The sequence below is a fragment of the Balaenoptera musculus genome, chromosome 16 (genome assembly GCF_009873245.2).
Source record: "Balaenoptera musculus isolate JJ_BM4_2016_0621 chromosome 16, mBalMus1.pri.v3, whole genome shotgun sequence".
NCBI classification, from domain to species: Eukaryota; Metazoa; Chordata; class Mammalia; order Artiodactyla; family Balaenopteridae; genus Balaenoptera; species Balaenoptera musculus.
In genome coordinates, this window is record NC_045800.1 from 73744003 (window position 1) to 73757922 (window position 13920).

At 44.7% G+C, this 13920-nt stretch overlaps 1 non-coding gene across 1 annotated transcript; it reads left to right on the forward strand.

The window, feature by feature from the left end:
• Nucleotides 1-1161: 1161 nt before the first annotated feature.
• LOC118883142 lies at nucleotides 1162-1268 on the forward strand. The gene has a single exon (XR_005016933.1). It is a non-coding gene; the product is annotated as a U6 spliceosomal RNA (small nuclear RNA).
• Nucleotides 1269-13920: the final 12652 nt, after the last annotated feature.

Consider the following 13920-nt stretch of genomic DNA (forward strand, 5'->3'; position numbering starts at 1 on the left):
GGTGTGAGAGATAAGTCTCAGGTCCACTCCAACTTGGTCTTAGAGTTTGGGGTTTTTAAAAGAGGAAGAACAAAGAACCTGAGGTTAATCATCGTCGTGTGACATTTCTTAATTATAGTTTTGGGAGTCAGGACGTCTCTGCTTTAGGATTCTCTGGCCATGTGGTCCACGGCTCGGGGGTCTGTTGAACTCATCTTGCCATGAATGAACTCATCTGAGTTTGTTCGTTAATGATGATATATGTAATAGCAATTTTAGTACATTAACGATGTTATCAACAACAGCAATTTCGGTCATCTGACTCTGATTAGTGTTCATTTAGCACAGGTTTGGGGGCAAGAAGGAATAAAGTTTTGGATAGAGAGGTTAATCGTAAATTCAGTGAGGGAACTCAGTTTTAAAGGGCTTGGTTTCAATAGCTGAAGAATGCATAAGAGTGCCAAATTCATAGTATTTTCACAGCAAATGGTAGCTCTTTTTGCTATTACTATTGAGGAATTTTAATCAGCTCCACTCCTTTTTTTTTTTTTGATTTATTTATTTAGTTATTTTTGGCTGCTTTGGGTCTTCGTTGCTGCACGCGGGCTTTCTTTTTTCTTGTTGCAGCGAGCGGGGGCTACTCTTCCTCGCGGTGCGCAGGCCTCTCATTGCGGTGGCTTCTCTTGTTGTGGAGCACAGGCTCTAGGCGCGTGGGCTTCAGTAGTTGTGGCACGTGGGCTCCGTAGTTGTGGCTCGCAGGCTCTAGAGAGCAGGCTCAGTAGTTGTGGCGCGTGGGCTCTAGAGCGCAGGCTCAGTAGTTGTGATGCATGGGCTTAGTTGCTCTGTGGCATGTGGGATCTTCCCAGACCAGGGCTCGAACCCACGTCCCCTGCATTGGCAGGTGGATTCTTAACCACTGCGCCACCAGGGAAGCCCTCCACTCCTTTTGAATTGGCGAAAACTGATTCAAGATTCTTTCTGTATTTTCTCCTTCTTTTCATCTTTCTGTTTCTCCCTCTTCCACTTCATTTCCTCTTTAAGCCTTTATAATTGTACTAAGCTTCCTAGAGAAATAGGACATGTTTGTTTTGTTGTTGTTATTGTTGAGTGTAATAATAAGTGATGATAATGTTGCAGGGTATAACAGGATGGGCTAAAGTTCCATTTCAAGAGACGTGGGCAGTGCTCGCTTCGGCAGCACATATACTAAAATTGGAACGATACAGAGAAGATTAGCATGGCCCCTGTGCAAGGATGACACGCAAATTCGTGAAGCGTTCCATATTTTTGGAATATTGCTCAGCCATAAAAAGAAACGAAATTGAGTTATTTGTAGTGAGGTGGATGGACCTAGAGACTGTCATACAGAGTGAAGTAAGTCAGAAAGAGAAAAACAAATACCGTATGCTAACACATATATATGGAATCTAAAAAAAAAAAAAAAAAAGGTCATGAAGAACCTAGGGGCAGGACAGGAATAAAGACGCAGATGTAGAGAATGGACTTGAGGACACGGGGAGGGGGAAGGGTAAGCTGGGACGAAGTGAGAGAGTCGCATGGACATATATACACTACCAAATGTAAAATAGATAGCTAGTGGGAAGCAGCCGCATAGCACAGAGAGATCAGCTCGGTGCTCTGTGACCACCTAGAGGGGTGGGATAGGGAGGGTGGGAGGGAGATGCAAGAGGGAGGGGATATGGGGATATATGTATATGTATAGCTGATTCACTTTGTTATACAGCAGAAACTAACACTCCATTGTAAAGCAATTATACTCCAATAAAGATGTTAAAAAAAAAAAAAAGAGATGTAGGGCAGCTGTTACATGACAGGAAAGGAAGTGGATTTCCCCTTTCTGGACCTTGCAATACCCCCTGTGAAATGAAAGACTGAGCTAGGTACCATGCATGAACAGAGAAGAGCATCACCCAGAAATACAGGGTTAAGTCACACCCCACTGCAGTTGCCCACCAGCAGTGCACCCTGAGAGGAATTCAGGACGAAAAGCGGGATGAGGCACTTTGTGCTTTGGATATAGGGGCCCCTAGATAGTTAGATGCCTATTTCAGGAAGAATTTCAGTGAACTCAGATTCTTACATCTTCCCATATATAAGAGGACTAAAATCATTAACTTGAGATATCTTTGTGATGAGCAGTAATCTTTTACCAAGATGTAATCTTGACTGCATGTATTTCCTAGCCCCAAAAATCATATATATATTGGCCCCTCCCCTACCTCTTCAGAGCAGTTCCTCAGCAGTAACTATAGTGCTCAGGAAGACCCTGAACAAAACTTAAACACACAACTCTTATGCTGTGTGTTTTTCTTTAAGTTAACACGTGTAACAAGGCTTCAAACGGGTCAGTATTTTCCCCTCACTAGGAATGGGTCAGATGTAGTGCTAAATTGACTGTCTCTTTCAATAAGAAACTACTTTAGGAGCATCCTGGGATCTAAAAAGGGCTGGGAAAGGGCAGGCCCCTTCCCAGGCAGTTTTCAAGTGAGGCAGCGTCTTGACCTGTGGAGGAGCAGGTGCGATCACTTGCGAGCGGGGAGCTGGGTGTGGTGAAGTTCTGGGGGGAGGAGGAGGCCGGTCGGCTGCTCAGAGGCTGGTGATCAGGGGTCTGAAGAGCCTGGGGCCTCACAGGGGTCGGAAAACGGACTTGCGCAGGCAGGTGAGGAGCTGAGAGCAGGGGGTTCTTTGGAGTTGACTGGAGGAAGGTCACGGGACGCTGCTGGTTAACACGTGCGTGGAGGAAGCCGGTTGCGGACTAAGAGTTGAAGGAGCCCTGAGATCGTCTGAGACAGCAACACGGTGGGAGGAGTAGAGATTACCTTCTACGACGCAGGGAAGGTCTGCATCTTGGCTTGACTTCTTACTAAATAAGCCAACGGGGAAGCTGTTTCACTGCTTTGGCCTTGGTTTCTTGATTTGTAAATTGGGGATCTGAGAACCAGCCTTTCCGAGCTGTCCTGAGGGTGAGAGGCAACCCGTGCACGGCGATGTGCTCATGAAGAGGAGGTGATTATTTGTAAGTCCCTCGTTTCTTCAGGTAAGAAAATCAATGCTGAGGACGGGACATGATTGAGCTATCAGTGTGAGCTACGTCAGTGTTCTCCAACTGGAAGGTGCCCAGAAATCGCCCCGAGAGCTTGCTAAGAAGGCACAACCTGGCTTTGTAGGTCTCGGTGGGGCTGAAGCGCGCACATCTAACCAGCTCCCAGGGGAGGCCCATGCCGCCTCCGGCCACATTTTGGGTAGTAACAACCTACACGCCACCACCTGCAACGGCTGTGCTGAGATTTAAGCGTCGTGTAGATAAAGCGCTCAGCGAATAGCCTTTTTAGGTAGGCCTCCGCGAATTTGTTTGGGGAGCTGTGTGCCTTTAAGTCTGAGCAGGGCAGGGAGGAAGGTGCTGCAAAGTATCAATAGAAGGAAATTGGTGGAGACCCTCCCAGGCAGGGTCCCCAGGCTCTTTCTAGCTGTTAGTTATCTGGGGGAAGGGTTATCTAATGGCTCTGTCTTTAGCAGCTCCAGCAGCTAGGGGACAAGCCCGGTGTGGACAGCCAGTGCTAACGCAGAATGTTTCCTGAAGGTGGCCTCCAAGAGGCCAAGGATGAGGAAGGCCACGCAACAGAAGGACCGGCCCTTCTTACTGGCCCTCCACCTAGGCAAGTTTATGGCCCAGAAAAGTGCAGACTGTTCCCTGTGGGCCCAGCAAGCACAGATTTTCAAGTTTTATGAGGACATTCTAGCACTTACAGTGATATCAAAAATTTAATGCCTGTGCTTTGCTCAGCGAATAGTGTTCTTTTAGAAATGGAACTAGGTACCAGGCCAAGCTGCTCAGACATCTGCTTGTGTGGTGCCCTGTTGAAGCCCTTCTTGCACGGAGCTGTCACAGACCTCTTAGAGCAGACACTCATTTGATATGGCCTTGGCTCATTTGATATGGCCTTGACTCTCTGCAGGTGTGTCAGAGCACTAGGCAGTTCCTTTCAAGGGCCAGCTTATGGAATAATTTCCTGTCATCAGTCTTCTGTCTCAGTGTCTTGATGGAATTCTTACTGTGCTGTTCTGGCTTTCTGTTAGAGTCACAGCAGGATTAAGGAAAGTTCTGTAGGTACTTCACATTAATAAGATCAGGTCCCAAGGACATCTATGACATAAATAGGAGAGACTCATTGCTTTTCAAGGCAATTGACAAGCTTTTAGACAAAGGCGCTGATTATACAAAAATAGATTAATCCCTGACCCAAAGGCAAGACAAAATTATAAAGTCAGTGAAACTCAGGTTCTGTGTTTTGTACTCCTATTTTCAATAAAACCAACCTTAAGAATGAAATTCTTTTACATTTATCAGAATATCCTAGATCCATGTTTCTCAAAGAGTGGTCTGAGGACCCCGTAAGTCAGAATCATCCGGGTAGTTTATAAACAATGTATATCACCTGGGCCCACCCCAAGCCATCTGAAGTTGTGGAATTAGGGCCCTCCAGACCTGTATTTTTAACCCCCATGGTTTGAGAACCACTGAGTTCTTTTTTTTTTTTTTAGTTTTTATTGGAGTATAGTTGATTTACAAGAACCACTGACTTCTTTAAGGGCAGTAGCTGGGGTGGTTAAGAGGAGACTGTGTGAGTAGGCTTCTAGCTGTAATTTATCTCTTTATCTGCATAAAATTTTATTAGCAGAAAATGTTTCCATGACCGAAAGAATTAGAAAATCTCTGGTGTAGTGTATAGAGAATGGGTTTTCTGGGGTTCAAATCCTGACTGCCAGTGTTTTGCCACGTAATCTTAGGCCAGGGGTTGGCAAATGACTGCTGATTGCCAAGGGCCAACCAGCCTGTTTTGGTAAATAAAGTTTTATTGAAACACAGCCCTGCCCATTTATTTACCATCATCTATGGCTATTTTCAGCTATTATGGCTGAGTTGAGTAGTTGTGACAGAGACTATAAAGCGTGCCAAGCCTAAAATGTTTACTAACTGGCCCTTTAAGAAAAAGTTCAGCAACCCTTGACTTAGGTGAATTAAAGTCTCTCTCTTAGCCTCAGATATTTTCATCGATAATATGGGATTAATAGCACATGTCTTGTATGGTGTTGAAATAATTAAATGATATAATCAATGGAAAATTTCTAGTCTGGCTTCTAATAATAATATTGGCTAAAATTTATTGATTGCTTGTTGTGTGCTAGGCACCGATTTAAACACTTTACATGGATTTTCTCATTTATTCTTTATTATAATTCTGTGACGTCTCATTATTATTTCCATTTTGCAGATGAGAAAATGGAGGCCAAGGGAGTGAGTTATCTGTCCAAGGTGACACAGACTACAGTTGGCTGAGTCAGGATTTGATCCCAGAGCCTGTGTTCTTTATCACTGTGCTGAATTTCTTCCAATAAGGTTAGTTTCCTACCTTTCCTCCCTCTCCTGAAGTTGGTCCTGCTTGTACCTTTCCTCACAAATCTTAATCCTGAGAGTATTCGGAAGTGGCAACGTGACTGCAGAGTTTACCCAATAAAACTCATCACTTTAAAGTTGAGGAAACTAAGACCTTGCGTCCAAAGCCCCAGAGTCAGATATGTGCAAAGCCAGGACTGATACCCAGGGCAGCCCTCACTCACCAGTCAGCTGACGGCACTGAACGATGGACTAGTTCCCCTCTGTGTAGGAAAGCATGAATTGTTCTTTGGGGAGCTGAATAAGAACTAAACACTTAGATACTTGCTGCCCTCAAGGTCCCTAACACTTTGAAATACATACATAAGAACTGGACAGGCTTAGCTTTAAATGCCTGTTAAACCCAGACCACCTGCATATTGTGTATCTCATGTCTCTGCCCTTCCCCACCCACAGGGATTCAGAGTTTTCAGCAGTATCTATCAGTACAGCCATACTGGTTACTAAAATATTGAAATATTTCTGCATCCATTGGAAATCATGGCTTTCCTGAGCCTGCCTAGCTCCCTTCAACTGACCTGACTGTCTTTATTTACCCTCTCTCCTCTCAACTTCCCACAAACCAGCAATTAAAGAGTTAAGCCCTGGCAGGCCAACGAGCTTAGAGGACCCTGCTTCTCTTCAATTGTGCAGTGCAAGTTCGGAGCTGATTACTAAATTCAGTCCTTTGAATGGCACCCCAGCCTGGCGGTGGCTTCTTTGGTTCAATAGGATGAGCTGAGCCAATCATATTCTCTTTCTCAAGAATTTGTGCCTAGAAGACAGGGCAGTGGGACCTTTAAGTGGGAGTTGGAACAGCAAGAGGATTGTGAAGGGGACTTCCCTGGCGGTTCAGTGGTTAAGACTCCGAGCTTCCACTGCAGGGGGCGCAGGTTCGATCCCTGGTCGGGGAACTAAGATCCCACATGCTGCACAGCCAAAAAAAATAAGAGGATTGTCACCAGAGTGGGCTCCGGGCAAGTCTGGGATTTGAAGAAGCCGACCTCAGTGAGCTGGAGAGGGTGGAGGCAAAGCCCACAGAGAGACGGTGACAGCATGAAAGAGAGCAGGTGGCCCAGGAGAGGGACGGCGAGCGGTCGGCCCCAAGATCCACTTTGATCGTTGAATACTTTCTAGGTCCATTAAGACTCTCTATAGGTGCCCAAACCAAACCCCTTTTTCCTGAATGAATCTGTTCTTGAAATAAAAGAGCCAGACAAATCGGTAGGATTTCAAGCCAATCATCATTCATTCCATGAAAATTAAACCACAACAGGAGACCCATTTAAATTATAAGATCTGGGGACTCTCCTGGTGGCGCAGTGGTTAAGAATCCGCCTGCCCATGCAGGGGACACAGGTTCAAGGCCTGGTCCAGGAAGATCCCACATGCCGCGGAGCAACTAAGCCCATGCGCCACAACTACTGAGCCTGTGCTCTAGAGCCTGCGAGCCACAACTACTGAGCCTGCGTGCCACAACTACTGAGCCCGCGTGCCTAGAGCCCGTGCTCCGCAACAAGAGAAGCCACCACAGTGAGAAGCCCACGCACCGCAATGAAGAGTAGCCCCTGCTCGCCACAACCAGAGAAAGCCCGCATGTAGCAACGAAGACCCAAAGCAGCTAAAAATAAATAAATAAAATTAAAATAAGTAAATAAATAAAGTATAAGATCTATTGCAAGCAGCACCACAGATATCTTTGATAGCATCTGCGTGACTGGCCTGGGCTCTGAGCAGATAGACCCTCACTGTGACGAGGTTAGGGGAGGTTAGCAGCTGAAGCCTAGCAGCCTGAAGAATGCTCTCCTCTCTCAAATTGGCCTTGATTCAGTGCTGCTGCCCATGAGCATGAATGATCACTTTTAATAACCAAATGGACATTGAAATGGTAATGAGAATATTAGGGTTTTCCAAATGAAAAGCCTCAATCTAATACATTTTCCTTTGAGAACACTAATTTGAAAATAAAATTATAGTTAATTTAAGGGGAGTTAATTACAGGGAACCATGGAAAATAACCAGCCAATGCCACTTATACCACTGCTTTCATACAGGTGCCCATGTACCTATAGAGTCTATAATTTCTTACTTCCTGCGAAACTGCGAGAGTTCTGTCTTAACTAAATTTTTTCAGATGATTATAAAATGTACTGGAACTACTGAAGAAAGGGATGAGAAGATTTTAAGTAGGAATGTGGATCATAGGCAAAACGATTTCAAGGGCTAGACCAGAAATGGAGTTGCAAGGTGATGCAACACTCAGGAGAGGAAAAAAATCCCTTAACCTGATACTCAAAGCCCAATATTCTTCTTCACCCTCTCTGCCCTCTTCCTTCACACCCTCTGGGCCCCCATCTCATGGACCGTCCTGGGGTTTGTCTGTCTCTATCTCTGCTTGTCCTTTTCCTTCTGTTCAGAAAGCTGAAATCTCTGATGGAAATTCTTTGAGTCCTTCAAACCCTCACACTTTCCTAATCCCTATTCTGACTCTAAATTTCTATTGCATTTTGCACGGCCTCCTGCCTCATGACATTTAAAACATATTATCTTGTTTTCCAATGTTTAAGGTACACGTTGTGCTTTTATTATAAGCTGCCTTGAGCTTTGGCACATGTTTTGTGCCCTGTATATCTGAAATATCTATGTCCTCCCTGCCGCACCTCCACCATTTCTAATTAGCTCTTGCTCACCTGCAGGGGGCTATTCAAAAGACACTTTTCTGGGGAGCCTTCCTGGATTTCTCAGACTAAGTCAGGTACCCACATGTCTTCTTGTTCTCTTTTGGTTGATATTTATGTAATTATCTAGTAAATGTCTATCTCCCACTCTAGACCATCTGGGGCAATGTGAAACATACAGACCCCCAGGCCCTGGAGATTCTGGTTCCATGGGTCTGGGATAGGTCCTGTGGGCAGAGGGGGAGCGCTAGGAATTTCTACATCTAACATGTTAAGATGCTGGTGATTCTTATTATCAAGAAGACGTGGCAGATGCTGCTGTAGGTCTCCGGAGACTCATACTCAGTTGGTCTGGAGCACGGCCTTGGCAGACTGTGAGAAGAAACGATATTTTCCATGTCCAGTTTCTGTTTTAGTTTCAAGCTGTTTTGTAGGAAGACTTGCCCTTCCCCCCCCATAATATATTGCTTTTATAATCCAGACTGATGAGAATATCTAGCTCCTGGGTGAGAAGGAGACTCAGAGTAGTGACCTTTTCTCATTAAGGGCCTGGATCACACCTGTTCTATGCAGTGTTCCCTTCCTGTCTCTGCACATATGCTGGTAAGCAACCTCTTCATTCGTAGAGTTGGTTATGGCTGAGATCACCCCCAATCCTTTCCACATCGTGCACTCAGGGAGCCCTGGGGTAAGAAATCAGACAGGGCTTTTGGTCAAAAGAATTTGGGGAGAGTTTATTGGCCATAGAGTATTTCACAATAAATGGACACCAAAGCAGTAGGCTGGGCTAAATCTGACGCAAAGAGATAGCTTTCAGAGTGATTTTAAAAGGTTATGCGATCACTTTCCAAATCTACCGTTTCCATCCCCCTCTTAACACACGGGAGTCAGTGCATACATCTGAGCGACCCATGGAGAGTGGAGAAGCTGAGGCAGGCTTGCAGCCCTCATCTGCCTTGGCAGTACAGGAGCCCACCTTCCCCTTTAGGGTACTTACATTTTCTGCCCTTCGGCATCTACCGTAAACACTGAACCCAGAAATGAGTTTCAAAATTTTGAGAAACCAATTACAAAACTTTCTTTGAGATATTTTGATGAAAAAATTTACTTTATTTCCATTTTGAGCACATTATTGAGAGTCCTCAGAATTTTTGTTTTTCAGAAAAAAATTCAGATGATAACCTAAACTTCAGATTAGTGACCTTAACTATATACACTGATAGTTGGAAACTTACGTGCATGATGCGATGCCCTTATAAGACATTTATCGGAAAGCAAATATTCTCCCATGAATCATCACTATCTTTTATATCAAAACGTATTACAGATAAAGAACTCAACACATTTGTTTCTTCCAAGCATCTTTAAAGCAGAGCAGGTTTGTCTTGAATGTGGCGTTTCTTTTCCATCGGAACCTGGGGCTCTCGTCTGTGCAGGGACGTTAAGTGCCATTTAGGTTTCATTCCACTTGGGGTCAGTATTGTGCTCCTGATTGTCGCTGTGTTCTTGTTTTTGTAACTTAAAAGTGTGAATTTGGGAATTTCAGAGGAAATATCCATATAGTAACAAAATTGGAAGATGCCAGGGCACTGCAGCCCTGGCTGCTGCCACCTCCTTGATTGCCAGGTGCAAACTCACTTTGTAACAAATGTGGTGGCCAACTCGTTATGACTCCTTTGTCTCGACATCTTATTTTTAATAATTCTGAACCTTTCAATCCCTATGAATGCTTTAGAGACCCCACCTGCAGTGACAGCTTATCATCACACAATAGTGACAAAGGCTTAGCAACACGGGGGTTGAGAAGGCAATATTTGACCTCCAGCTCTTTCTCCTTGTTGCTCTTAGCAAAATCCACTGGATTTTTCCTTAAAAGAGAGAGATTACAGTTACTTGTTTGAGGTAGAAATTAGACATAAAAACAGGGGTTCTCATCCTTGGCTGCACATTACGATCACCTGGGGCGATTAAGTAAAATCCTGATGCCATAACCTAGAGCAGAGATGGAAATTTCCGGGGGGAGAAAGGAACTTGGGAATTAGCATTTTTTAAAGCTCTCCAGATAACTTCAGTGTGTAGCCAGATCGAGAACCACTAACCCAAAGCAAAATTGGGAGTGCTGGAGCTAACTGTAAATACAGAAGAATTCCAGAGTTAAAATAGGCCAAAATTGAGCCCCAAATCAGAAAATCTGGTTTCTAGTTCCTTCTCTGAAAGGTGGAGAGAAGCGGGTGGACTGTTTAGGGACCCCAGGATTCAAGGAATGACATGACAGTGAGTTCTCTGGGTTTTCTTTTTCCCTCTTATATATCCCAGACTTCTTGCTAGAAAACCCCACAAGCTAGGAACTTCAGTGGGTACAAACAAAGTCCCAAGAAAAGTTTGCTCTCTCTTGTCAAAAGACTGGGAAAGGCAGCCTAGCAAGACAGAAACATTTTGATAATGGAGGCCCTACTCCAGGGAAACACCAGGCAAGAAACTGTGTCGCACCCTTACCTTGTCAAAAGCATCGCGAAAGCCGGGTGGAGGACCTAGACTTCCCCCCTGGACTGGAGTAGTGGGTGCTTCCCCCGCCCCCCCATGCTGAAGTGGTGCTCAAGGAAGCCAGGTAGGGACCCTGGATTCCTACCCATCCTGCAGTGATGAGGCAACCTTCTCTATACCCCTACCCCACTGTTCAGTGGAGGCCGCCCAGGGAACCTGCATTTCCAGCTACGTCTGGTGAAGTCTGGATTTTCATATCCTCCCAGCGGTAAAGGGGAAGAGAGTTAGTGCCTTCCTACCACCATCGGCCCGTTTTTCAGTGTAAGAGAGCTAAAGCAAAACATTTAAATAAGATCTAGGGGCTTCCCTGGTGGTCCAGTGGTTAAGACTTCGCCTTCCACTGCAGGGGGTGTGGGTTCGATCCCTGGTCAGGGAACTAAGATCCTGCATGCCATGCGACGTGGCCAAAAAATTTAAAAAAAAAACCAACACAGATCGAGTCTGAAGACGTAACACCCAAAATGTCCAGACTACAATTTTAAAAAATCACTCATTATGCCAAGAACCAGGAAAATATCAACTTGAATGAGAGAAGAAAATCAGTAGATGTCAATATGGAGATGATGTTGGGATTATTTGATAAATATTTTTAAGCAGACCTCTTAAAAATGCTTTAATGAGCATTTATGAACATGCCTGAAACAAAGGAAAGCAAAGTGTTCAGATGATTTTTGTGCACCCCAGTGTTTGAAGGTCACCAGTTCAGAAAGTTTAGGCTTCTCTGAATACAGAGGCAGAAGCAGGCAGCTGGCCAATCAGGTCTTTGTTTCTTAAACTCTAAACATTTCTGTGGAGGGCCTAAGCCTGCTTAGTCTTAAATATCTCTTGAATGCTTCCAACTTATTTCTTGGCAGTATCATGTAAAGCTGAGTAGGCGGAGTAGTGGCAAATATAATATTCAACCTCGTTGGTCTTTATGGCTAGAGATTTAAGGAACCGAGAATTGCCATCCATTTGCAGTCCCAGAATCCAGTGATGTAGTCTCTGACTAGCTCCTACCTGACTTAAGCTATATCTCTTACTAGGGAATGGACCATCACTTTGTTTCTCTTTCATACTGGCTGCCCAATTGAAATGCCCAGTTGGCATACCCCTTCCATCCTCTGCTTACTGCTTCAGTGTCAGTTTAGGGGAGTTTGGTGGGTGATTCAGTGGCAGCTGTTCCTGTAGCCTTTGGTAAAAAATGGGGGAAGAAGGAGGGGGGATTGGGCGTCCCTCTTTCCCCTTCCACTGCTGCCATGTTTAGTGGGAGCTCTAACACAGCACTCCTCAGCTGCTTCCCTGCTTCACTTGTGTCAAGATCCACCCACCCTCGGGCCCCATCCAGGAACTTTTTTCAGAGATCCCAAACTACTACAATAAAAATGCCCAAGAAAGCTTGAAGCTCGGTTTTCTTTTGAAACATAGATCAATATTATTAACCCACTTAAGCATAGGTCCCATTCATAAAACACCTGTCATCTGGCTTCCTTCTTCTTTAGGATCCCGTAAGACAAGGAAGAGGGGAGTAAGTTCCACTTTAGTTTCCCACCATTGACAGCATTGAAATTGAGGTTTAGAAAACCCTGAAAGGGCTCTGTGCTTGGGGAGAAAGGAAAAAGCCTGTCACAATGCCTCATAACTTCCCCCTTTCCAAAGCCACTGTTCTGTTGTCTTTTCAAAAGCCCATAGTCTCTGTGACTGAAAAGGTTCTTTCCTGCCATTCTAAGGGGAAAGTGGTAGGTCACTGAGAAGCACGAATGTTTGCTGATGTACCTGGACAAATTGTTACCTCAGTATGACACCTCATCTTCTCAATCTTCTAAATTGGCACAGATTGACTTGTCCCCTGGGAATGGGGCGGGAGCATTGCTTCTTATCAAGTGTTCCTTTTTCAGACTCTAAGATGTTTCTCAAACAAAAGCAGAATTGTTCTTAGTCTAGTCCAGCCCCATGGTGATTCCTAAGGTAACTGCTCTATTGTCCAAAATTTTCTGGGCAATCAACCATTCTCTAAATGCTGGGTGATCTTCCAGACAGGAAGCTGGGGGTCAGCTCAGTCCCATCCTGATAATGTTCCTCTGCCACACTCTACTTGGTACGTTAAGTCTGGCTAGCGGATGGCTGACCTTGTTTATTCGTATAGATGTCGTTTTTGGCAAAAGCCTATTTAATCTGCTACCGGGAGCAGGTAGGGTTTAGGAAGGAAAAGAGTAAACAATAGAACTGAGGCTCTTGGGTCTGTTTTTTCCTGGTCTTTCTGTATTTGCTTATGCAGCATGGATGAGTAAGGTGATTCTTCTCCTCCTTTCATAACAAAAGGCTTTGCTGAGCCAGTGGCAGCAGCAGCTTTGGATTCCCAATTCAATGTCTTTCCCTTACACCATCAAGTGGATCTTCAAAATGATCAATAGACTGGAGGAGCTTTGTGGTGGGATTTTAAAATATCAGCTGTAGCTTCAAAGATGAGATAGTAATGAATTAGGGACTGTCATGATCCAGACTTAATGGGAGATGAGATCATCACTGAGAGAAGTCAGGACGTTGTTGGCTAATGTGATCACACAGCAGATGAGGGCACGGATGGTGAGCCACGTGAATAAAACATAACTGTCACGCAGTGATACATTGTTTCAGGAAAAAATCTAAGACCTCTGTAGTAGAGAGTTTTGAGGTACGTTCTAGACAGGTGAACCTGGATGCTGAGGACATGTCTTATTTTGTGCGGTGTAACAGGAATCCCTAGAAAGGGTGGCTGGAATCTCCAGAGCCCCCTATCTTCCATTCCACCCCCAATAACCAGTGAGAAAGTGCTGCCACAGCACTATGGCTGTTCACTCCACCCCCAACCCAGGAAATTGGTTTTGGTCAGGAAATGTGATATCAACCAACAAATGGATTAGGGTTTAGCCTGAGTGACTTTCCAAGTGAGCATTATCTAGAGGTTGAGTTGTCTGCCTTGGCAAATACAAATTCTAAATAAAAAGACAGCGTACTCAGGTTGAGTTTCTTGGCTAATGTGAAAAGATGTGTTAAGCCACACACTTGCAATCCATGGCCATAAAAGATGTAAGTAAGAAGTAAGATCCAGAGGCTGGAAGGAAACATGAGTCCTATTGTCCATTCTTCTGCCTCCCATCAGGATCATGTGTTTCATGCCTGTAAATTAATTGCTCTCTTGGGCATCCACCCCTGCACAAAAACCCCCATCATTTTATTGCAATTTTTTTTTTGCACTTCACCTTTGTGAAAACTGGTCTCTTTTCCTTTGAGAGGATAGAGAAC